Source organism: Aquarana catesbeiana, linkage group LG03 (assembly GCF_042186555.1).
Source record: "Aquarana catesbeiana isolate 2022-GZ linkage group LG03, ASM4218655v1, whole genome shotgun sequence".
NCBI classification, from domain to species: domain Eukaryota; kingdom Metazoa; phylum Chordata; class Amphibia; order Anura; family Ranidae; genus Aquarana; species Aquarana catesbeiana.
Window position 1 is genome coordinate 599,621,447 of NC_133326.1, and position 21,343 is coordinate 599,642,789.

Here is a 21,343-nt window from a genome sequence, read left to right on the forward strand (position 1 = left end):
TACATCAGGAAAAACACGTCTTACCAACGCTACTTGTCAGGATGGCCTTTTTGCTTGAAGATTTTAGCCCACCGGATTTGCATGCCACAATGGGATGTCAGGAGAACGTCGGACAAAATGCAAAGCTCCTTCCTAATAAAAGCAGCTTTTCCTTTGTGGGGAGTTGAAGACATTGTTTGGCAGAAACATTGCAGGAGATTTGGTATTGGACAAGAGGACTTGTAGCCATCTTGCAGAAGATTCTGTTCAGCTGATAGCATGATGCTCAACTAATTGTGAGTTCTACTAGTAAGAGGCACACATATTAATTAAGGCATCAGGAAAGGGAACTTCTAAAGATTTTATTTGAAAGCCTTGCTTTAGACAGAGCCAAGCAAGTTCTCGAGCACCCCAGATGGGACTCGAACCCACAATCCCTGGCTTAGGAGGCCAGTGCCTTATCCATTAGGCCACTGGGGCTTGCACTGGATGCATGCACACCCTTTTTTTTTCATTCATAAGTCATCCGTTCTCTTACTTTACAAGGTAAGGGTGGCAAAGTCTTTGATTTATTTTCCCTTGCAAACTTGCTACAGAATTGCAAGTGGTTTGAGCTACAAAGTTAGAAGAATGAGCTTTCTGAAAGGGAAAAGCCATGTCGCAGCGCTCCACGCCTCTTTTCAACAAGTAGAAGGCGCACATTCTCGTTATCAGTTTTGGTCCAGAGTTTAAAGAATGTGGTCAGTGTAACTGAAAGACAACTCATTCAAGCACCACTGAGGAAAGAACCTTAAGTTTCTTTGGGCGCTTACTGCCTTGTGGTAAAGTTCTCAGGCCGTAGGGTGCAAGTGCAGACGACATTTTCCATTAAGAAAGGCAAAAAGCAAGAAAAAGCATGCTCCAGGTGAGGCTCGAACTCACAACCTCGGCATTGCTCAACAAGTACTGCCATATAAGTACCGCGCGCTGACCGATTGCGCCACTGGAGCGCGGGCGTCATTCGAACGATCCATTATCCATCTCTCCTCGGTTTAAAACAGACCTCCAAGTGATCTAAAACCTAAAATCCTGCTTACCCCAGACAAAAGAGAATTGATTTTCTCTCATAGCAAGAAATGGTAGCTTATAAGTGCTCCTAGAAAAAAAACACTGCCAAAGCCACTTGACTGGAGCTCAAGGACAGTTTTTTAAAAATAAAAAGTAAAACTTTTTTGAAAGAAAAAATGATATTGCAACTGCTATTGTGACGTGTTAGGAATATATTCATGCAAAAGTTACTAAAAGTTACTAAAAGGTCCACTGTAAACCAAGAAGTGGAAGGTAATACCAAATACCAAGTACCTTTGGACCAAAGTCAGTTTGTGCGTAAACCCAGATAAAACACAAGAGTTGTTAATACATTTGTGGGGAGTTGAAGACATTGTTTGGCTGAAACATTGCAGGAGATTTGGACTTGTAGCCATCTTGCAGAAGATTCTGTTCAGCTGATAGCATGATGCTCAACTAATTGTGAGTTCTACTAATAAGAGGCACACATATTAATTAAAGCAGTTGTAAAGGTGTTTTTTTTTTTTTTTTTTAAAATAACAAACATGTTATACTTACCTTCACTGTGCAGCTCGTTCTGCACACAGTGGCCCCGAACCTCGTCTTCTGGGGTCCCTCGGCGGCTGTTTCAGCTCCTCCCCGCAAGCATTCACCACCTTAATGCGAGCTCCCTCGCACGGTGGTGAGTGCTTGCGGGCGCGCTCCCGTGATACAGCCGGCGGCTATAGCCGCTCGCTGTATCACTCGGCCCCGCCCCCCGGCGCGTCGCGTCATCGGATGTGATTGACAGCAGCGCGAGCCAATGGCTGCGCTGCTTTCAATCCATCCACTGCAGCCAATCAGCGGCCAGGGTGAGCGGAGGAACAGATGTCGGGAACGCGAAGCTGACTTTCGAGGCGTCAGGTAAGTAAAACGGGGGGCCTGGGGGCGGCGGTTCTGTCAGAAGTTTTTTCACCTTAATGCATAGAATGCATTAAGGTGAAAAAATTTTTACCTTTACAACCCCTTTAAGGCATCAGGAAAGGTAACTTCTAAAGATTTTATTTGAAAGCCTTGCTTTAGACAGAGCCAAGCAAGTTCTCGAGCACCCCAGATGGGACTCGAACCCACAATCCCTGGCTTAGGAGGCCAGTGCCTTATCCATTAGGCCACTGGGGCTTGCACTGGATGCCTGCAAACCCTTTTTTTTTCATTCATAAGTCATCCGTTCTCTTACTTTACAAGGTAAGGGTGGCAAAGTCTTTGATTTATTTTCCCTTGCAAACTTGCTACAGAATTGCAAGTGGTTTGAGCTACAAAGTTAGATGAATGAGCTTTCTGAAAGGGAAAAGCCATGTCGCAGCGCTCCACGCCTCTTTTCAACAAGTAGAAGGCGCACATTCTCGTTATCAGTTTTGGTCCAGAGTTTAAAGAATGTGGTCAGTGTAACTGAAAGACAACTCATTCAAGCACCACTGAGGAAAGAACCTTAAGTTTCTTTGGGCGCTTACTGCCTTGTGGTAAAGTTCTCAGGCCGTAGGGTGCAAGTGCAGACGACATTTTCCATTAAGAAAGGCAAAAAGCAAGAAAAAGCATGCTCCAGGTGAGGCTCGAACTCACAACCTCGGCATTGCTCAACAAGTACTGCCATATAAGTACCGCGCGCTGACCGATTGCGCCACTGGAGCGCGGGCATCATCCAAAAGATCCATTATCCATCTCTCCTCGGTTTAAAACAGACCTCCAAGTGATCCAAAACCTAAAATCCTGCTTACCCCAGACAAAAGAGAATTGATTTTCTCTCATAGCAAGAAATGGTAGCTTATAAGTGCTCCTAGAAAAAAAACACTGCCAAAGCCACTTGACTGGAGCTCAAGGACAGTTTTTTAAAAATAAAAAGTAAAACTTTTTTGAAAGAAAAAATGATATTGCAACTGCTATTGTGACGTGTTAGGAATATATTCATGCAAAAGTTACTAAAAGTTACTAAAAGGTCCACTGTAAACCAAGAAGTGGAAGGTAATACCAAATACCAAGTACCTTTGGACCAAAGTCAGTTTGTGCGTAAACCCAGATAAAACACAAGAGTTGTTAATACATTTAAAATGCCACTATCCAGACACTGTGTTGAGCATTTTAATGCTCTATTTGGCAGAAAAGCTGCGGATTCACATGAGATTCTGTTTCTGACTGTTTGCGGCAAGAAGACTTCTGAACATGTCCCAGAGCAGTGGCTATCAGTGCAAATCTCAAAAAATGCAACAACGCCATGTCATGTGAAGCAAAGGAGGCACACCTCTAAGGAGTGATGCTGATTGCTATTCATATATGTTGATACATCAGGAAAAACACGTCTTACCAACGCTACTTGTCAGGATGGCCTTTTTGCTTGAAGATTTTAGCCCACCGGATTTGCATGCCACAATGGGATGTCAGGAGAACGTCGGACAAAATGCAAAGCTCCTTCCTAATAAAAGCAGCTTTTCCTTTGTGGGGAGTTGAAGACATTGTTTGGCAGAAACATTGCAGGAGATTTGGTATTGGACAAGAGGACTTGTAGCCATCTTGCAGAAGATTCTGTTCAGCTGATAGCATGATGCTCAACTAATTGTGAGTTCTACTAATAAGAGGCACACATATTAATTAAGGCATCAGGAAAGGGAACTTCTAAAGATTTTATTTGAAAGCCTTGCTTTAGACAGAGCCAAGCAAGTTCTCGAGCACCCCAGATGGGACTCGATCCCACAATCCCTGGCTTAGGAGGCCAGTGCCTTATCCATTAGGCCACTGGGGCTTGCACTGGATACATGCAAACCCTTTTTTTTTCATTCATAAGTCATCCGTTCTCTTACTTTACAAGGTAAGGGTGGCAAAGTCTTTGATTTATTTTCCCTTGCAAACTTGCTACAGAATTGCAAGCGGTTTGAGATACAAAGTTAGAAGAATGAGCTTTCTGAAAGGGAAAAGCCATGTCGCAGCGCTCCACGCCTCTTTTCAACAAGTAGAAGGCGCACATTCTCGTTATCAGTTTTGGTCCAGAGTTTAAAGAATGTGGTCAGTGTAACTGAAAGACAACTCATTCAAGCACCACTGAGGAAAGAACCTTAAGTTTCTTTGGGCGCTTACTGCCTTGTGGTAAAGTTCTCAGGCCGTAGGGTGCAAGTGCAGACGACATTTTCCATTAAGAAAGGCAAAAAGCATGCTCCAGGTGAGGCTCGAACTCACAACCTCGGCATTGCTCAACAAGTACTGCCATATAAGTACCGCGCGCTGACCGATTGCGCCACTGGAGCGCGGGCATCATCCGAAAGATCCATTATCCATCTCTCCTCGGTTTAAAACAGACCTCCAAGTGATCCAAAACCTAAAATCCTGCTTACCCCAGACAAAAGAGAATTGATTTTCTCTCATAGCAAGAAATGGTAGCTTATAAGTGCTCCTAGAAAAAAACCACTGCCAAAGCCACTTGACTGGAGCTCAAGGACAGTTTTTTAAAAATAAAAAGTAAAACTTTTTTGAAAGAAAAAATGATATTGCAACTGCTATTGTGACGTGTTAGGAATATATTCATGCAAAAGTTACTAAAAGTTACTAAAAGGTCCACTGTAAACCAAGAAGTGGAAGGTAATACCAAATACCAAGTACCTTTGGACCAAAGTCAGTTTGTGCGTAAACCCAGATAAAACACAAGAGTTGTTAATACATTTAAAATGCCACTATCCAGACACTGTGTTGAGCATTTTAATGCTCTATTTGTCAGAAAAGCTGCGGATTCACATGAGATTCTGTTTCTGACTGTTTGCGGCAAGAAGACTTCTGAACATGTCCCAGAGCAGTGGCTATCAGTGCAAATCTCAAAAAATGCAACAACGCCATGTCATGTGAAGCAAAGGAGGCACACCTCTAAGGAGTGATGCTGATTGCTATTCATATATGTTGATACATCAGGAAAAACACGTCTTACCAATGCTACTTGTCAGGATGGCCTTTTTGCTTGAAGATTTTAGCCCACCGGATTTGCATGCCACAATGGGATGTCAGGAGAACGTCGGACAAAATGCAAAGCTCCTTCCTAATAAAAGCAGCTTTTCCTTTGTGGGGAGTTGAAGACATTGTTTGGCTGAAACATTGCAGGAGATTTGGACTTGTAGCCATCTTGCAGAAGATTCTGTTCAGCTGATAGCATGATGCTCAACTAATTGTGAGTTCTACTAATAAGAGGCACACATATTAATTAAAGCGGTTGTAAAGGTGTTTTTTTTTTTTTTTTTAAATAACAAACATGTTATACTTACCTTCACTGTGCAGCTCGTTCTGCACAGAGTGGCCCCGAACCTCGTCTTCTGGGGTCCCTCGGCGGCTGTTTCAGCTCCTCCCCGCAAGCATTCACCACCTTAATGCGAGCTCCCTCGCACGGTGGTGAGTGCTTGCGGGCGCGCTCCAGTGATACAGCCGGCGGCTATAGCCGCTCGCTGTATCACTCGGCCCCGCCCCCCGGCGCGTCGCGTCATCGGATGTGATTGACAGCAGCGCGAGCCAATGGCTGCGCTGCTTTCAATCCATCCACTGCAGCCAATCAGCGGCCAGGGTGAGCGGAGGAACAGATGTCGGGAACGCGAAGCTGACTTTCGAGGCGTCAGGTAAGTAAAACGGGGGGCCTGGGGGCGGCGGTTCTGTCAGAAGTTTTTTCACCTTAATGCATAGAATGCATTAAGGTGAAAAAATTTTTACCTTTACAACCCCTTTAAGGCATCAGGAAAGGTAACTTCTAAAGATTTTATTTGAAAGCCTTGCTTTAGACAGAGCCAAGCAAGTTCTTGAGCACCCCAGATGGGACTCGAACCCACAATCCCTGGCTTAGGAGGCCAGTGCCTTATCCATTAGGCCACTGGGGCTTGCACTGGATGCATGCAAACCCCCTTTTTTTTCATTCATAAGTCATCCGTTCTCTTACTTTACAAGGTAAGGGTGGCAAAGTCTTTGATTTATTTTCCCTTGCAAACTTGCTACAGAATTGCAAGTGGTTTGAGCTACAAAGTTAGAAGAATGAGCTTTCTGAAAGGGAAAAGCCATGTCGCAGCGCTCCACGCCTCTTTTCAACAAGTAGAAGGCGCACATTCTCGTTATCAGTTTTGGTCCAGAGTTTAAAGAATGTGGTCAGTGTAACTGAAAGACAACTCATTCAAGCACCACTGAGGAAAGAACCTTAAGTTTCTTTGGGCGCTTACTGCCTTGTGGTAAAGTTCTCAGGCCGTAGGGTGCAAGTGCAGACGACATTTTCCATTAAGAAAGGCAAAAAGCATGCTCCAGGTGAGGCTCGAACTCACAACCTCGGCATTGCTCAACAAGTACTGCCATATAAGTACCGCGCGCTGACCGATTGCGCCACTGGAGCGCGGGCATCATCCGAAAGATCCATTATCCATCTCTCCTCGGTTTAAAACAGACCTCCAAGTGATCCAAAACCTAAAATCCTGCTTACCCCAGACAAAAGAGAATTGATTTTCTCTCATAGCAAGAAATGGTAGCTTATAAGTGCTCCTAGAAAAAAAACACTGCCAAAGCCACTTGACTGGAGCTCAAGGACAGTTTTTTAAAAATAAAAAGTAAAACTTTTTTGAAAGAAAAAATGATATTGCAACTGCTATTGTGACGTGTTAGGAATATATTCATGCAAAAGTTACTAAAAGTTACTAAAAGGTCCACTGTAAACCAAGAAGTGGAAGGTAATACCAAATACCAAGTACCTTTGGACCAAAGTCAGTTTGTGCGTAAACCCAGATAAAACACAAGAGTTGTTAATACATTTAAAATGCCACTATCCAGACACTGTGTTGAGCATTTTAATGCTCTATTTGTCAGAAAAGCTGCGGATTCACATGAGATTCTGTTTCTGACTGTTTGCGGCAAGAAGACTTCTGAACATGTCCCAGAGCAGTGGCTATCAGTGCAAATCTCAAAAAATGCAACAACGCCATGTCATGTGAAGCAAAGGAGGCACACCTCTAAGGAGTGATGCTGATTGCTATTCATATATGTTGATACATCAGGAAAAACACGTCTTACCAATGCTACTTGTCAGGATGGCCTTTTTGCTTGAAGATTTTAGCCCACCGGATTTGCATGCCACAATGGGATGTCAGGAGAACGTCGGACAAAATGCAAAGCTCCTTCCTAATAAAAGCAGCTTTTCCTTTGTGGGGAGTTGAAGACATTGTTTGGCTGAAACATTGCAGGAGATTTGGACTTGTAGCCATCTTGCAGAAGATTCTGTTCAGCTGATAGCATGATGCTCAACTAATTGTGAGTTCTACTAATAAGAGGCACACATATTAATTAAAGCGGTTGTAAAGGTGTTTTTTTTTTTTTTTTTAAATAACAAACATGTTATACTTACCTTCACTGTGCAGCTCGTTCTGCACAGAGTGGCCCCGAACCTCGTCTTCTGGGGTCCCTCGGCGGCTGTTTCAGCTCCTCCCCGCAAGCATTCACCACCTTAATGCGAGCTCCCTCGCACGGTGGTGAGTGCTTGCGGGCGCGCTCCAGTGATACAGCCGGCGGCTATAGCCGCTCGCTGTATCACTCGGCCCCGCCCCCCGGCGCGTCGCGTCATCGGATGTGATTGACAGCAGCGCGAGCCAATGGCTGCGCTGCTTTCAATCCATCCACTGCAGCCAATCAGCGGCCAGGGTGAGCGGAGGAACAGATGTCGGGAACGCGAAGCTGACTTTCGAGGCGTCAGGTAAGTAAAACGGGGGGCCTGGGGGCGGCGGTTCTGTCAGAAGTTTTTTCACCTTAATGCATAGAATGCATTAAGGTGAAAAAATTTTTACCTTTACAACCCCTTTAAGGCATCAGGAAAGGTAACTTCTAAAGATTTTATTTGAAAGCCTTGCTTTAGACAGAGCCAAGCAAGTTCTTGAGCACCCCAGATGGGACTCGAACCCACAATCCCTGGCTTAGGAGGCCAGTGCCTTATCCATTAGGCCACTGGGGCTTGCACTGGATGCATGCAAACCCCCTTTTTTTTCATTCATAAGTCATCCGTTCTCTTACTTTACAAGGTAAGGGTGGCAAAGTCTTTGATTTATTTTCCCTTGCAAACTTGCTACAGAATTGCAAGTGGTTTGAGCTACAAAGTTAGAAGAATGAGCTTTCTGAAAGGGAAAAGCCATGTCGCAGCGCTCCACGCCTCTTTTCAACAAGTAGAAGGCGCACATTCTCGTTATCAGTTTTGGTCCAGAGTTTAAAGAATGTGGTCAGTGTAACTGAAAGACAACTCATTCAAGCACCACTGAGGAAAGAACCTTAAGTTTCTTTGGGCGCTTACTGCCTTGTGGTAAAGTTCTCAGGCCGTAGGGTGCAAGTGCAGACGACATTTTCCATTAAGAAAGGCAAAAAGCAAGAAAAAGCATGCTCCAGGTGAGGCTCGAACTCACAACCTCGGCATTGCTGAACAAGTACTGCCATATAAGTACCGCGCGCTGACCGATTGCGCCACTGGAGCGCAGGCATCATCCGAAAGATCCATTATCCATCTCTCCTCGGTTTAAAACAGACCTCCAAGTGATCCAAAACCTAAAATCCTGCTTACCCCAGACAAAAGAGAATTGATTTTCTCTCATAGCAAGAAATGGTAGCTTATAAGTGCTCCTAGAAAAAAAACACTGCCAAAGCCACTTGACTGGAGCTCAAGGACAGTTTTTTAAAAATAAAAAGTAAAACTTTTTTGAAAGAAAAAATGATATTGCAACTGCTATTGTGACGTGTTAGGAATATATTCATGCAAAAGTTACTAAAAGTTACTAAAAGGTCCACTGTAAACCAAGAAGTGGAAGGTAATACCAAATACCAAGTACCTTTGGACCAAAGTCAGTTTGTGCGTAAACCCAGATAAAACACAAGAGTTGTTAATACATTTAAAATGCCACTATCCAGACACTGTGTTGAGCATTTTAATGCTCTATTTGTCAGAAAAGCTGCGGATTCACATGAGATTCTGTTTCTGACTGTTTGCGGCAAGAAGACTTCTGAACATGTCCCAGAGCAGTGGCTATCAGTGCAAATCTCAAAAAATGCAACAACGCCATGTCATGTGAAGCAAAGGAGGCACACCTCTAAGGAGTGATGCTGATTGCTATTCATATATGTTGATACATCAGGAAAAACACGTCTTACCAACGCTACTTGTCAGGATGGCCTTTTTGCTTGAAGATTTTAGCCCACCGGATTTGCATGCCACAATGGGATGTCAGGAGAACGTCGGACAAAATGCAAAGCTCCTTCCTAATAAAAGCAGCTTTTCCTTTGTGGGGAGTTGAAGACATTGTTTGGCTGAAACATTGCAGGAGATTTGGACTTGTAGCCATCTTGCAGAAGATTCTGTTCAGCTGATAGCATGATGCTCAACTAATTGTGAGTTCTACTAATAAGAGGCACACATATTAATTAAAGCGGTTGTAAAGGTGTTTTTTTTTTTTTTTTTTAAATAACAAACATGTTATACTTACCTTCACTGTGCAGCTCGTTCTGCACAGAGTGGCCCCGAACCTCGTCTTCTGGGGTCCCTCGGCGGCTGTTTCAGCTCCTCCCCGCAAGCATTCACCACCTTAATGCGAGCTCCCTCGCACGGTGGTGAGTGCTTGCGGGCGCGCTCCCGTGATACAGCCGGCGGCTATAGCCGCTCGCTGTATCACTCGGCCCCGCCCCCCGGCGCGTCGCGTCATCGGATGTGATTGACAGCAGCGCGAGCCAATGGCTGCGCTGCTTTCAATCCATCCACTGCAGCCAATCAGCGGCCAGGGTGAGCGGAGGAACAGATGTCGGGAACGCGAAGCTGACTTTCGAGGCGTCAGGTAAGTAAAACGGGGGGCCTGGGGGCGGCGGTTCTGTCAGAAGTTTTTTCACCTTAATGCATAGAATGCATTAAGGTGAAAAAATTTTTACCTTTACAACCCCTTTAAGGCATCAGGAAAGGTAACTTCTAAAGATTTTATTTGAAAGCCTTGCTTTAGACAGAGCCAAGCAAGTTCTTGAGCACCCCAGATGGGACTCGAACCCACAATCCCTGGCTTAGGAGGCCAGTGCCTTATCCATTAGGCCACTGGGGCTTGCACTGGATGCATGCAAACCCTTTTTTTTTCATTCATAAGTCATCCGTTCTCTTACTTTACAAGGTAAGGGTGGCAAAGTCTTTGATTTATTTTCCCTTGCAAACTTGCTACAGAATTGCAAGTGGTTTGAGCTACAAAGTTAGAAGAATGAGCTTTCTGAAAGGGAAAAGCCATGTCGCAGCGCTCCACGCCTCTTTTCAACAAGTAGAAGGCGCACATTCTCGTTATCAGTTTTGGTCCAGAGTTTAAAGAATGTGGTCAGTGTAACTGAAAGACAACTCATTCAAGCACCACTGAGGAAAGAACCTTAAGTTTCTTTGGGCGCTTACTGCCTTGTGGTAAAGTTCTCAGGCCGTAGGGTGCAAGTGCAGACGACATTTTCCATTAAGAAAGGCAAAAAGCAAGAAAAAGCATGCTCCAGGTGAGGCTCGAACTCACAACCTCGGCATTGCTCAACAAGTACTGCCATATAAGTACCGCGCGCTGACCGATTGCGCCACTGGAGCGCGGGCATCATCCGAAAGATCCATTATCCATCTCTCCTCGGTTTAAAACAGACCTCCAAGTGATCCAAAACCTAAAATCCTGCTTACCCCAGACAAAAGAGAATTGATTTTCTCTCATAGCAAGAAATGGTAGCTTATAAGTGCTCCTAGAAAAAAAACACTGCCAAAGCCACTTGACTGGAGCTCAAGGACAGTTTTTTAAAAATAAAAAGTAAAACTTTTTTGAAAGAAAAAATGATATTGCAACTGCTATGAAAAGTTACTAAAAGGTCCACTGTAAACCAAGAAGTGGAAGGTAATACCAAATACCAAGTACCTTTGGACCAAAGTCAGTTTGTGCGTAAACCCAGATAAAACACAAGAGTTGTTAATACATTTAAAATGCCACTATCCAGACACTGTGTTGAGCATTTTAATGCTCTATTTGGCAGAAAAGCTGCGGATTCACATGAGATTCTGTTTCTGACTGTTTGCGGCAAGAAGACTTCTGAACATGTCCCAGAGCAGTGGCTATCAGTGCAAATCTCAAAAAATGCAACAACGCCATGTCATGTGAAGCAAAGGAGGCACACCTCTAAGGAGTGATGCTGATTGCTATTCATATATGTTGATACATCAGGAAAAACACGTCTTACCAACGCTACTTGTCAGGATGGCCTTTTTGCTTGAAGATTTTAGCCCACCGGATTTGCATGCCACAATGGGATGTCAGGAGAACGTCGGACAAAATGCAAAGCTCCTTCCTAATAAAAGCAGCTTTTCCTTTGTGGGGAGTTGAAGACATTGTTTGGCTGAAACATTGCAGGAGATTTGGACTTGTAGCCATCTTGCAGAAGATTCTGTTCAGCTGATAGCATGATGCTCAACTAATTTTGAGTTCTACTAATAAGAGGCACACATATTAATTAAGGCATCAGGAAAGGTAACTTCTAAAGATTTTATTTGAAAGCCTTGCTTTAGACAGAGCCAAGCAAGTTCTCGAGCACCCCAGATGGGACTCGAACCCACAATCCCTGGCTTAGGAGGCCAGTGCCTTATCCATTAGGCCACTGGGGCTTGCACTGGACACATGCAAACCCTTTTTTTTTCATTCATAAGTCATCCGTTCTCTTACTTTACAAGGTAAGGGTGGCAAAGTCTTTGATTTATTTTCCCTTGCAAACTTGCTACAGAATTGCAAGCGGTTTGAGCTACAAAGTTAGAAGAATGAGCTTTCTGAAAGGGAAAAGCCATGTCGCAGCGCTCCACGCCTCTTTTCAACAAGTAGAAGGCGCACATTCTCGTTATCAGTTTTGGTCCAGAGTTTAAAGAATGTGGTCAGTGTAACTGAAAGACAACTCATTCAAGCACCACTGAGGAAAGAACCTTAAGTTTCTTTGGGCGCTTACTGCCTTGTGGTAAAGTTCTCAGGCCGTAGGGTGCAAGTGCAGACGACATTTTCCATTAAGAAAGGCAAAAAGCAAGAAAAAGCATGCTCCAGGTGAGGCTCGAACTCACAACCTCGGCATTGCTCAACAAGTACTGCCATATAAGTACCGCGCGCTGACCGATTGCGCCACTGGAGCGCGGGCGTCATCCGAAAGATCCATTATCCATCTCTCCTCGGTTTAAAACAGACCTCCAAGTGATCCAAAACCTAAAATCCTGCTTACCCCAGACAAAAGAGAATTGATTTTCTCTCATAGCAAGAAATGGTAGCTTATAAGTGCTCCTAGAAAAAAAACACTGCCAAAGCCACTTGACTGGAGCTCAAGGACAGTTTTTTAAAAATAAAAAGTAAAACTTTTTTGAAAGAAAAAATGATATTGCAACTGCTATTGTGACGTGTTAGGAATATATTCATGCCAAAGTTACTAAAAGTTACTAAAAGGTCCACTGTAAACCAAGAAGTGGAAGGTAATACCAAATACCAAGTACCTTTGGACCAAAGTCAGTTTGTGCGTAAACCCAGATAAAACACAAGAGTTGTTAATACATTTAAAATGCCACTATCCAGACACTGTGTTGAGCATTTTAATGCTCTATTTGGCAGAAAAGCTGCGGATTCACATGAGATTCTGTTTCTGACTGTTTGCGGCAAGAAGACTTCTGAACATGTCCCAGAGCAGTGGCTATCAGTGCAAATCTCAAAAAATGCAACAACGCCATGTCATGTGAAGCAAAGGAGGCACACCTCTAAGGAGTGATGCTGATTGCTATTCATATATGTTGATACATCAGGAAAAACACGTCTTACCAACGCTACTTGTCAGGATGGCCTTTTTGCTTGAAGATTTTAGCCCACCGGATTTGCATGCCACAATGGGATGTCAGGAGAACGTCGGACAAAATGCAAAGCTCCTTCCTAATAAAAGCAGCTTTTCCTTTGTGGGGAGTTGAAGACATTGTTTGGCAGAAACATTGCAGGAGATTTGGTATTGGACAAGAGGACTTGTAGCCATCTTGCAGAAGATTCTGTTCAGCTGATAGCATGATGCTCAACTAATTGTGAGTTCTACTAGTAAGAGGCACACATATTAATTAAGGCATCAGGAAAGGGAACTTCTAAAGATTTTATTTGAAAGCCTTGCTTTAGACAGAGCCAAGCAAGTTCTCGAGCACCCCAGATGGGACTCGAACCCACAATCCCTGGCTTAGGAGGCCAGTGCCTTATCCATTAGGCCACTGGGGCTTGCACTGGATGCATGCACACCCTTTTTTTTTCATTCATAAGTCATCCGTTCTCTTACTTTACAAGGTAAGGGTGGCAAAGTCTTTGATTTATTTTCCCTTGCAAACTTGCTACAGAATTGCAAGTGGTTTGAGCTACAAAGTTAGAAGAATGAGCTTTCTGAAAGGGAAAAGCCATGTCGCAGCGCTCCACGCCTCTTTTCAACAAGTAGAAGGCGCACATTCTCGTTATCAGTTTTGGTCCAGAGTTTAAAGAATGTGGTCAGTGTAACTGAAAGACAACTCATTCAAGCACCACTGAGGAAAGAACCTTAAGTTTCTTTGGGCGCTTACTGCCTTGTGGTAAAGTTCTCAGGCCGTAGGGTGCAAGTGCAGACGACATTTTACAAGGTAAGGGTGGCAAAGTCTTTGATTTATTTTCCCTTGCAAACTTGCTACAGAATTGCAAGTGGTTTGAGCTACAAAGTTAGAAGAATGAGCTTTCTGAAAGGGAAAAGCCATGTCGCAGCGCTCCACGCCTCTTTTCAACAAGTAGAAGGCGCACATTCTCGTTATCAGTTTTGGTCCAGAGTTTAAAGAATGTGGTCAGTGTAACTGAAAGACAACTCATTCAAGCACCACTGAGGAAAGAACCTTAAGTTTCTTTGGGCGCTTACTGCCTTGTGGTAAAGTTCTCAGGCCGTAGGGTGCAAGTGCAGACGACATTTTCCATTAAGAAAGGCAAAAAGCAAGAAAAAGCATACTCCAGGTGAGGCTCGAACTCACAACCTCGGCATTGCTCAACAAGTACTGCCATATAAGTACCGCGCGCTGACCGATTGCGCCACTGGAGCGCGGGCGTCATCCGAAAGATCCATTATCCATCTCTCCTCGGTTTAAAACAGACCTCCAAGTGATCCAAAACCTAAAATCCTGCTTACCCCAGACAAAAGAGAATTGATTTTCTCTCATAGCAAGAAATGGTAGCTTATAAGTGCTCCTAGAAAAAAAACACTGCCAAAGCCACTTGACTGGAGCTCAAGGACAGTTTTTTAAAAATAAAAAGTAAAACTTTTTTGAAAGAAAAAATGATATTGCAACTGCTATTGTGACGTGTTAGGAATATATTCATGCCAAAGTTACTAAAAGTTACTAAAAGGTCCACTGTAAACCAAGAAGTGGAAGGTAATACCAAATACCAAGTACCTTTGGACCAAAGTCAGTTTGTGCGTAAACCCAGATAAAACACAAGAGTTGTTAATACATTTAAAATGCCACTATCCAGACACTGTGTTGAGCATTTTAATGCTCTATTTGGCAGAAAAGCTGCGGATTCACATGAGATTCTGTTTCTGACTGTTTGCGGCAAGAAGACTTCTGAACATGTCCCAAAGCAGTGGCTATCAGTGCAAATCTCAAAAAATGCAACAACGCCATGTCATGTGAAGCAAAGGAGGCACACCTCTAAGGAGTGATGCTGATTGCTATTCATATATGTTGATACATCAGGAAAAACACGTCTTACCAACGCTACTTGTCAGGATGGCCTTTTTGCTTGAAGATTTTAGCCCACCGGATTTGCATGCCACAATGGGATGTCAGGAGAACGTCGGACAAAATGCAAAGCTCCTTCCTAATAAAAGCAGCTTTTCCTTTGTGGGGAGTTGAAGACATTGTTTGGCAGAAACATTGCAGGAGATTTGGTATTGGACAAGAGGACTTATAGCCATCTTGCAGAAGATTCTGTTCAGCTGATAGCATGATGCTCAACTAATTGTGAGTTCTACTAGTAAGAGGCACACATATTAATTAAGGCATCAGGAAAGGGAACTTCTAAAGATTTTATTTGAAAGCCTTGCTTTAGACAGAGCCAAGCAAGTTCTCGAGCACCCCAGATGGGACTCGAACCCACAATCCCTGGCTTAGGAGGCCAGTGCCTTATCCATTAGGCCACTGGGGCTTGCACTGGATGCATGCACACCCTTTTTTTTTCATTCATAAGTCATCCGTTCTCTTACTTTACAAGGTAAGGGTGGCAAAGTCTTTGATTTATTTTCCCTTGCAAACTTGCTACAGAATTGCAAGTGGTTTGAGCTACAAAGTTAGAAGAATGAGCTTTCTGAAAGGGAAAAGCCATGTCGCAGCGCTCCACGCCTCTTTTCAACAAGTAGAAGGCGCACATTCTCGTTATCAGTTTTGGTCCAGAGTTTAAAGAATGTGGTCAGTGTAACTGAAAGACAACTCATTCAAGCACCACTGAGGAAAGAACCTTAAGTTTCTTTGGGCGCTTACTGCCTTGTGGTAAAGTTCTCAGGCCGTAGGGTGCAAGTGCAGACGACATTTTACAAGGTAAGGGTGGCAAAGTCTTTGATTTATTTTCCCTTGCAAACTTGCTACAGAATTGCAAGTGGTTTGAGCTACAAAGTTAGAAGAATGAGCTTTCTGAAAGGGAAAAGCCATGTCGCAGCGCTCCACGCCTCTTTTCAACAAGTAGAAGGCGCACATTCTCGTTATCAGTTTTGGTCCAGAGTTTAAAGAATGTGGTCAGTGTAACTGAAAGACAACTCATTCAAGCACCACTGAGGAAAGAACCTTAAGTTTCTTTGGGCGCTTACTGCCTTGTGGTAAAGTTCTCAGGCCGTAGGGTGCAAGTGCAGACGACATTTTCCATTAAGAAAGGCAAAAAGCAAGAAAAAGCATGCTCCAGGTGAGGCTCGAACTCACAACCTCGGCATTGCTCAACAAGTACTGCCATATAAGTACCGCGCGCTGACCGATTGCGCCACTGGAGCGCGGGCGTCATCCGAAAGATCCATTATCCATCTCTCCTCGGTTTAAAACAGACCTCCAAGTGATCCAAAACCTAAAATCCTGCTTACCCCAGACAAAAGAGAATTGATTTTCTCTCATAGCAAGAAATGGTAGCTTATAAGTGCTCCTAGAAAAAAAACACTGCCAAAGCCACTTGACTGGAGCTCAAGGACAGTTTTTTAAAAATAAAAAGTAAAACTTTTTTGAAAGAAAAAATGATATTGCAACTGCTATTGTGACGTGTTAGGAATATATTCATGCAAAAGTTACTAAAAGTTACTAAAAGGTCCACTGTAAACCAAGAAGTGGAAGGTAATACCAAATACCAAGTACCTTTGGACCAAAGTCAGTTTGTGCGTAAACCCAGATAAAACACAAGAGTTGTTAATACATTTAAAATGCCACTATCCAGACACTGTGTTGAGCATTTTAATGCTCTATTTGGCAGAAAAGCTGCGGATTCACATGAGATTCTGTTTCTGACTGTTTGCGGCAAGAAGACTTCTGAACATGTCCCAGAGCAGTGGCTATCAGTGCAAATCTCAAAAAATGCAACAACGCCATGTCATGTGAAGCAAAGGAGGCACACCTCTAAGGAGTGATGCTGATTGCTATTCATATATGTTGATACATCAGGAAAAACACGTCTTACCAACGCTACTTGTCAGGATGGCCTTTTTGCTTGAAGATTTTAGCCCACCGGATTTGCATGCCACAATGGGATGTCAGGAGAACGTCGGACAAAATGCAAAGCTCCTTCCTAATAAAAGCAGCTTTTCCTTTGTGGGGAGTTGAAGACATTGTTTGGCTGAAACATTGCAGGAGATTTGGTATTGGACAAGAGGACTTGTAGCCATCTTGCAGAAGATTCTGTTCAGCTGATAGCATGATGCTCAACTAATTGTGAGTTCTACTAATAAGAGGCACACATATTAATTAAGGCATCAGGAAAGGGAACTTCTAAAGATTTAGACAGAGCCAAGCAAGTTCTCGAGCACCCCAGATGGGACTCGAACCCACAATCCCTGGCTTAGGAGGCCAGTGCCTTATCCATTAGGCCACTGGGGCTTGCACTGGATGCATGCACACCCTTTTTTTTTCATTCATAAGTCATCCGTTCTCTTACTTTACAAGGTAAGGGTGGCAAAGTCTTTGATTTATTTTCCCTTGCAAACTTGCTACAGAATTGCAAGTGGTTTGAGCTACAAAGTTAGAAGAATGAGCTTTCTGAAAGGGAAAAGCCATGTCGCAGCGCTCCACGCCTCTTTTCAACAAGTAGAAGGCGCACATTCTCGTTATCAGTTTTGGTCCAGAGTTTAAAGAATGTGGTCAGTGTAACTGAAAGACAACTCATTCAAGCACCACTGAGGAAAGAACCTTAAGTTTCTTTGGGCGCTTACTGCCTTGTGGTAAAGTTCTCAGGCCGTAGGGTGCAAGTGCAGACGACATTTTACAAGGTAAGGGTGGCAAAGTCTTTGATTTATTTTCCCTTGCAAACTTGCTACAGAATTGCAAGTGGTTTGAGCTACAAAGTTAGAAGAATGAGCTTTCTGAAAGGGAAAAGCCATGTCGCAGCGCTCCACGCCTCTTTTCAACAAGTAGAAGGCGCACATTCTCGTTATCAGTTTTGGTCCAGAGTTTAAAGAATGTGGTCAGTGTAACTGAAAGACAACTCATTCAAGCACCACTGAGGAAAGAACCTTAAGTTTCTTTGGGCGCTTACTGCCTTGTGGTAAAGTTCTCAGGCCGTAGGGTGCAAGTGCAGACGACATTTTCCATTAAGAAAGGCAAAAAGCAAGAAAAAGCATGCTCCAGGTGAGGCTCGAACTCACAACCTCGGCATTGCTCAACAAGTACTGCCATATAAGTACCGCGCGCTGACCGATTGCGCCACTGGAGCGCAGGCGTCATCCGAAAGATCCATTATCCATCTCTCCTCGGTTTAAAACAGACCTCCAAGTGATCCAAAACCTAAAATCCTGCTTACCCCAGACAAAAGAGAATTGATTTTCTCTCATAGCAAGAAATGGTAGCTTATAAGTGCTCCTAGAAAAAAAACACTGCCAAAGCCACTTGACTGGAGCTCAAGGACAGTTTTTTAAAAATAAAAAGTAAAACTTTTTTGAAAGAAAAAATGATATTGCAACTGCTATTGTGACGTGTTAGGAATATATTCATGCCAAAGTTACTAAAAGTTACTAAAAGGTCCACTGTAAACCAAGAAGTGGAAGGTAATACCAAATACCAAGTACCTTTGGACCAAAGTCAGTTTGTGCGTAAACCCAGATAAAACACAAGAGTTGTTAATACATTTAAAATGCCACTATCCAGACACTGTGTTGAGCATTTTAATGCTCTATTTGGCAGAAAAGCTGCGGATTCACATGAGATTCTGTTTCTGACTGTTTGCGGCAAGAAGACTTCTGAACATGTCCCAGAGCAGTGGCTATCAGTGCAAATCTCAAAAAATGCAACAACGCCATGTCATGTGAAGCAAAGGAGGCACACCTCTAAGGAGTGATGCTGATTGCTATTCATATATGTTGATACATCAGGAAAAACACGTCTTACCAACGCTACTTGTCAGGATGGCCTTTTTGCTTGAAGATTTTAGCCCACCGGATTTGCATGCCACAATGGGATGTCAGGAGAACGTCGGACAAAATGCAAAGCTCCTTCCTAATAAAAGCAGCTTTTCCTTTGTGGGGAGCTGAAGACATTGTTTGGCAGAAACATTGCAGGAGATTTGGTATTGGACAAGAGGACTTGTAGCCATCTTGCAGAAGATTCTGTTCAGCTGATAGCATGATGCTCAACTAATTGTGAGTTCTACTAATAAGAGGCACACATATTAATTAAGGCATCAGGAAAGGGAACTTCTAAAGATTTTATTTGAAAGCCTTGCTTTAGACAGAGCCAAGCAAGTTCTCGAGCACGCCAGATGGGACTCGAACCCACAATCCCTGGCTTAGGAGGCCAGTGCCTTATCCATTAGGCCACTGGGGCTTGCACTGGATACATGCAAACCCTTTTTTTTTCATTCATAAGTCATCCGTTCTCTTACTTTACAAGGTAAGGGTGGCAAAGTCTTTGATTTATTTTCCCTTGCAAACTTGCTACAGAATTGCAAGCGGTTTGAGCTACAAAGTTAGAAGAATGAGCTTTCTGAAAGGGAAAAGCCATGTCGCAGCGCTCCACGCCTCTTTTCAACAAGTAGAAGGCGCACATTCTCGTTATCAGTTTTGGTCCAGAGTTTAAAGAATGTGGTCAGTGTAACTGAAAGACAACTCATTCAAGCACCACTGAGGAAAGAACCTTAAGTTTCTTTGGGCGCTTACTGCCTTGTGGTAAAGTTCTCAGGCCGTAGGGTGCAAGTGCAGACGACATTTTCCATTAAGAAAGGCAAAAAGCAAGAAAAAGCATGCTCCAGGTGAGGCTCGAACTCACAACCTCGGCATTGCTCAACAAGTACTGCCATATAAGTACCGCGCGCTGACCGATTGCGCCACTGGAGCGCGGGCATCATCCGAAAGATCCATTATCCATCTCTCCTCGGTTTAAAACAGACCTCCAAGTGATCCAAAACCTAAAATCCTGCTTACCCCAGACAAAAGAGAATTGATTTTCTCTCATAGCAAGAAATGGTAGCTTATAAGTGCTCCTAGAAAAAAACCACTGCCAAAGCCACTTGACTGGAGCTCAAGGACAGTTTTTTAAAAATAAAAAGTAAAACTTTTTTGAAAGAAAAAATGATATTGCAACTGCTATTGTGACGTGTTAGGAATATATTCATGCAAAAGTTACTAAAAGTTACTAAAAGGTCCACTGTAAACCAAGAAGTGGAAGGTAATACCAAATACCAAGTACCTTTGGACCAAAGTCAGTTTGTGCGTAAACCCAGATAAAACACAAGAGTTGTTAATACATTTAAAATGCCACTATCCAGACACTGTGTTGAGCATTTTAATGCTCTATTTGTCAGAAAAGCTGCGGATTCACATGAGATTCTGTTTCTGACTGTTTGCGGCAAGAAGACTTCTGAACATGTCCCAGAGCAGTGGCTATCAGTGCAAATCTCAAAAAATGCAACAACGCCATGTCATGTGAAGCAAAGGAGGCACACCTCTAAGGAGTGATGCTGATTGCTATTCATATATGTTGATACATCAGGAAAAACACGTCTTACCAACGCTACTTGTCAGGATGGCCTTTTTGCTTGAAGATTTTAGCCCACCGGATTTGCATGCCACAATGGGATGTCAGGAGAACGTCGGACAAAATGCAAAGCTCCTTCCTAATAAAAGCAGCTTTTCCTTTGTGGGGAGTTGAAGACATTGTTTGGCTGAAACATTGCAGGAGATTTGGACTTGTAGCCATCTTGCAGAAGATTCTGTTCAGCTGATAGCATGATGCTCAACTAATTGTGAGTTCTACTAATAAGAGGCACACATATTAATTAAAGCGGTTGTAAAGGTGTTTTTTTTTTTTTTTTTTAAATAACAAACATGTTATACTTACCTTCACTGTGCAGCTCGTTCTGCACAGAGTGGCCCCGAACCTCGTCTTCTGGGGTCCCTCGGCGGCTGTTTCAGCTCCTCCCCGCAAGCATTCACCACCTTAATGCGAGCTCCCTCGCACGGTGGTGAGTGCTTGCGGGCGCGCTCCCGTGATACAGCCGGCGGCTATAGCCGCTCGCTGTATCACTCGGCCCCGCCCCCCGGCGCGTCGCGTCATCGGATGTGATTGACAGCAGCGCGAGCCAATGGCTGCGCTGCTTTCAATCCATCCACTGCAGCCAATCAGCGGCCAGGGTGAGCGGAGGAACAGATGTCGGGAACGCGAAGCTGACTTTCGAGGCGTCAGGTAAGTAAAACGGGGGGCCTGGGGGCGGCGGTTCTGTCAGAAGTTTTTTCACCTTAATGCATAGAATGCATTAAGGTGAAAAAATTTTTACCTTTACAACCCCTTTAAGGCATCAGGAAAGGTAACTTCTAAAGATTTTATTTGAAAGCCTTGCTTTAGACAGAGCCAAGCAAGTTCTTGAGCACCCCAGATGGGACTCGAACCCACAATCCCTGGCTTAGGAGGCCAGTGCCTTATCCATTAGGCCACTGGGGCTTGCACTGGATGCATGCAAACCCTTTTTTTTTCATTCATAAGTCATCCGTTCTCTTACTTTACAAGGTAAGGGTGGCAAAGTCTTTGATTTATTTTCCCTTGCAAACTTGCTACAGAATTGCAAGTGGTTTGAGCTACAAA

At 43.7% G+C, this 21,343-nt stretch overlaps 23 non-coding genes across 23 annotated transcripts; all 23 read right to left on the bottom strand.

The window, feature by feature from the left end:
• Window positions 1-386: 386 nt before the first annotated feature.
• TRNAR-CCU (transfer RNA arginine (anticodon CCU)) lies at window positions 387-459 on the bottom strand. The gene has a single exon. It is a non-coding gene; the product is annotated as a tRNA-Arg (tRNA).
• Window positions 460-875: 416 nt separating this feature from the next.
• TRNAI-UAU (transfer RNA isoleucine (anticodon UAU)) lies at window positions 876-968 on the bottom strand. Its single transcript is given in 2 exon segments — window positions 876-911; window positions 931-968. It is a non-coding gene; the product is annotated as a tRNA-Ile (tRNA).
• Window positions 969-2,111: 1,143 nt separating this feature from the next.
• On the bottom strand, window positions 2,112-2,184 carry TRNAR-CCU (transfer RNA arginine (anticodon CCU)). Its single transcript has one exon. It is a non-coding gene; the product is annotated as a tRNA-Arg (tRNA).
• Window positions 2,185-2,600: 416 nt separating this feature from the next.
• TRNAI-UAU (transfer RNA isoleucine (anticodon UAU)) lies at window positions 2,601-2,693 on the bottom strand. Its single transcript is given in 2 exon segments — window positions 2,601-2,636; window positions 2,656-2,693. It is a non-coding gene; the product is annotated as a tRNA-Ile (tRNA).
• A 1,033-nt stretch (window positions 2,694-3,726) lies between these two features.
• TRNAR-CCU (transfer RNA arginine (anticodon CCU)) lies at window positions 3,727-3,799 on the bottom strand. The gene has a single exon. It is a non-coding gene; the product is annotated as a tRNA-Arg (tRNA).
• Window positions 3,800-4,205: 406 nt separating this feature from the next.
• On the bottom strand, window positions 4,206-4,298 carry TRNAI-UAU (transfer RNA isoleucine (anticodon UAU)). Its single transcript is given in 2 exon segments — window positions 4,206-4,241; window positions 4,261-4,298. It is a non-coding gene; the product is annotated as a tRNA-Ile (tRNA).
• A 1,529-nt stretch (window positions 4,299-5,827) lies between these two features.
• TRNAR-CCU (transfer RNA arginine (anticodon CCU)) lies at window positions 5,828-5,900 on the bottom strand. The gene has a single exon. It is a non-coding gene; the product is annotated as a tRNA-Arg (tRNA).
• A 407-nt stretch (window positions 5,901-6,307) lies between these two features.
• TRNAI-UAU (transfer RNA isoleucine (anticodon UAU)) lies at window positions 6,308-6,400 on the bottom strand. The gene is given in 2 exon segments: window positions 6,308-6,343; window positions 6,363-6,400. It is a non-coding gene; the product is annotated as a tRNA-Ile (tRNA).
• A 1,529-nt stretch (window positions 6,401-7,929) lies between these two features.
• On the bottom strand, window positions 7,930-8,002 carry TRNAR-CCU (transfer RNA arginine (anticodon CCU)). The gene has a single exon. It is a non-coding gene; the product is annotated as a tRNA-Arg (tRNA).
• A 417-nt stretch (window positions 8,003-8,419) lies between these two features.
• On the bottom strand, window positions 8,420-8,512 carry TRNAI-UAU (transfer RNA isoleucine (anticodon UAU)). The gene is given in 2 exon segments: window positions 8,420-8,455; window positions 8,475-8,512. It is a non-coding gene; the product is annotated as a tRNA-Ile (tRNA).
• A 1,530-nt stretch (window positions 8,513-10,042) lies between these two features.
• Window positions 10,043-10,115, bottom strand: TRNAR-CCU (transfer RNA arginine (anticodon CCU)). The gene has a single exon. It is a non-coding gene; the product is annotated as a tRNA-Arg (tRNA).
• A 416-nt stretch (window positions 10,116-10,531) lies between these two features.
• TRNAI-UAU (transfer RNA isoleucine (anticodon UAU)) lies at window positions 10,532-10,624 on the bottom strand. The gene is given in 2 exon segments: window positions 10,532-10,567; window positions 10,587-10,624. It is a non-coding gene; the product is annotated as a tRNA-Ile (tRNA).
• Window positions 10,625-11,607: 983 nt separating this feature from the next.
• TRNAR-CCU (transfer RNA arginine (anticodon CCU)) lies at window positions 11,608-11,680 on the bottom strand. The gene has a single exon. It is a non-coding gene; the product is annotated as a tRNA-Arg (tRNA).
• Window positions 11,681-12,096: 416 nt separating this feature from the next.
• TRNAI-UAU (transfer RNA isoleucine (anticodon UAU)) lies at window positions 12,097-12,189 on the bottom strand. The gene is given in 2 exon segments: window positions 12,097-12,132; window positions 12,152-12,189. It is a non-coding gene; the product is annotated as a tRNA-Ile (tRNA).
• Window positions 12,190-13,222: 1,033 nt separating this feature from the next.
• On the bottom strand, window positions 13,223-13,295 carry TRNAR-CCU (transfer RNA arginine (anticodon CCU)). Its single transcript has one exon. It is a non-coding gene; the product is annotated as a tRNA-Arg (tRNA).
• Window positions 13,296-14,034: 739 nt separating this feature from the next.
• TRNAI-UAU (transfer RNA isoleucine (anticodon UAU)) lies at window positions 14,035-14,127 on the bottom strand. The gene is given in 2 exon segments: window positions 14,035-14,070; window positions 14,090-14,127. It is a non-coding gene; the product is annotated as a tRNA-Ile (tRNA).
• A 1,033-nt stretch (window positions 14,128-15,160) lies between these two features.
• TRNAR-CCU (transfer RNA arginine (anticodon CCU)) lies at window positions 15,161-15,233 on the bottom strand. The gene has a single exon. It is a non-coding gene; the product is annotated as a tRNA-Arg (tRNA).
• A 739-nt stretch (window positions 15,234-15,972) lies between these two features.
• On the bottom strand, window positions 15,973-16,065 carry TRNAI-UAU (transfer RNA isoleucine (anticodon UAU)). Its single transcript is given in 2 exon segments — window positions 15,973-16,008; window positions 16,028-16,065. It is a non-coding gene; the product is annotated as a tRNA-Ile (tRNA).
• A 1,014-nt stretch (window positions 16,066-17,079) lies between these two features.
• On the bottom strand, window positions 17,080-17,152 carry TRNAR-CCU (transfer RNA arginine (anticodon CCU)). Its single transcript has one exon. It is a non-coding gene; the product is annotated as a tRNA-Arg (tRNA).
• Window positions 17,153-17,891: 739 nt separating this feature from the next.
• TRNAI-UAU (transfer RNA isoleucine (anticodon UAU)) lies at window positions 17,892-17,984 on the bottom strand. The gene is given in 2 exon segments: window positions 17,892-17,927; window positions 17,947-17,984. It is a non-coding gene; the product is annotated as a tRNA-Ile (tRNA).
• A 1,033-nt stretch (window positions 17,985-19,017) lies between these two features.
• TRNAR-CCU (transfer RNA arginine (anticodon CCU)) lies at window positions 19,018-19,090 on the bottom strand. The gene has a single exon. It is a non-coding gene; the product is annotated as a tRNA-Arg (tRNA).
• Window positions 19,091-19,506: 416 nt separating this feature from the next.
• On the bottom strand, window positions 19,507-19,599 carry TRNAI-UAU (transfer RNA isoleucine (anticodon UAU)). Its single transcript is given in 2 exon segments — window positions 19,507-19,542; window positions 19,562-19,599. It is a non-coding gene; the product is annotated as a tRNA-Ile (tRNA).
• A 1,530-nt stretch (window positions 19,600-21,129) lies between these two features.
• On the bottom strand, window positions 21,130-21,202 carry TRNAR-CCU (transfer RNA arginine (anticodon CCU)). Its single transcript has one exon. It is a non-coding gene; the product is annotated as a tRNA-Arg (tRNA).
• Window positions 21,203-21,343: the final 141 nt, after the last annotated feature.